The sequence below is a fragment of the Nothoprocta perdicaria genome, unplaced genomic scaffold (assembly GCF_003342845.1).
Source record: "Nothoprocta perdicaria isolate Ctin4 unplaced genomic scaffold, notPer1 scaffold_839, whole genome shotgun sequence".
Taxonomy (NCBI): Eukaryota; Metazoa; Chordata; class Aves; order Tinamiformes; family Tinamidae; genus Nothoprocta; species Nothoprocta perdicaria.
Window position 1 is genome coordinate 9916 of NW_020456131.1, and position 1256 is coordinate 11171.

The following is a 1256-nucleotide window of genomic DNA, read 5'->3' on the forward strand; positions in this document are numbered from 1 at the left end:
CGAGGGGCGGGGCTTGCACGAGGCGGGTCTCATATAAGGGGGGGCTCTGATAGCTGGGGGGGGTGCATGGGGGAGTCTTTACAGGCTGGAAGGGGTCACAAAAGAGGAGGGTCTTTATGGTGCGTCTTCCTGTTCTGGATCCAAGATGGCCGCCATGGCCCAAGGGGGTGGAACTTCCTGTTCCGGTCCACGATGGCCTCTATGGTGCAAGGGGGTGGGGCTATCTGATCCCGATCCAAGATGGCTGCCACTAAGGGTGGGATTTCCTCCTCTGGACCCAAGATGGCTGCCTTGGCCCAAGGGGGCGGAACTTCCTTCTCTGCTTTCAAGAGGGTTTCTGTGGCCCACGAGGGCGGGACTTCCTCTTCTGGATCCAAGATGGCTGCCATTAAGGGGGGGACTTCCTATTTTAGATCCAAGATGGCCACCCTTGTCCACTGGGGTGGAACTTCCTGTTCTGGATCCAAGATGGCCACTGCGGCCTATGACAATGGTACAGAGCGGATCCAACATGGCCAACATGGGCGGGACTTCCTGTTGTGGCAGGGCCAAAGGCGCAGCCTGGGCGGGATTTCCTGTCACGATCAAACTCCTATGGCTGCCCGTAGGGGCGGGACTTCCTGTTTGGAGCTGCTTCACAGCACCCCCTAGCGGCAGCCCTCCCGGATGTGGGCAGGCCCAAGATGGCCGCCAGGGGAGGGACTTCCTGTTTCGGCTCTATTCGAGCAGTGGGGAGCCCAGAGCGGGTCCGGGTGGGTGGGGGGGGCTGGGGGCGGATCCCGGGGGAGGGGTCATGGCGGGGGGGGGGGGTCGCCCCCCTGCCCATACAAGGCGCTGTGCCCGGCGGGAGGGGGCGGGGCTCGACTGCCTGGCTCCGCCCCCTTGCTCTACTCAGCGTGAAGGGCCGGAAAGGCATCGCCGCCGTCTCCTAGCAACCGCCTGCCATACGCTCCCGGCGGCCCTTGCGCGCCCCCGACCTCCCCATGGGCTGCTGGGAGTTCTCCACCCCCCCTCCTATTGGGGCCGCGCGGCGCGGGCGCTGCTGGGATTTGTAGTCCCACCCCCTGTACTACGGCTCCTATTGGTCCCCCTCGGCGCGGGCGCTGCTGGGAGTTGTAGTCCCACCCCCCGCACTACGGCTCCCGTGAGGCCCCGCGCGCGGCGCCGCCCCCGCAGCGGAGCCGAGCGGGTAAGATGGCGGCGGGGGCGGCAGGGCTGGTCCCGCGTCTTTAGGGCGGGGGGCGGAGGTACCGGGG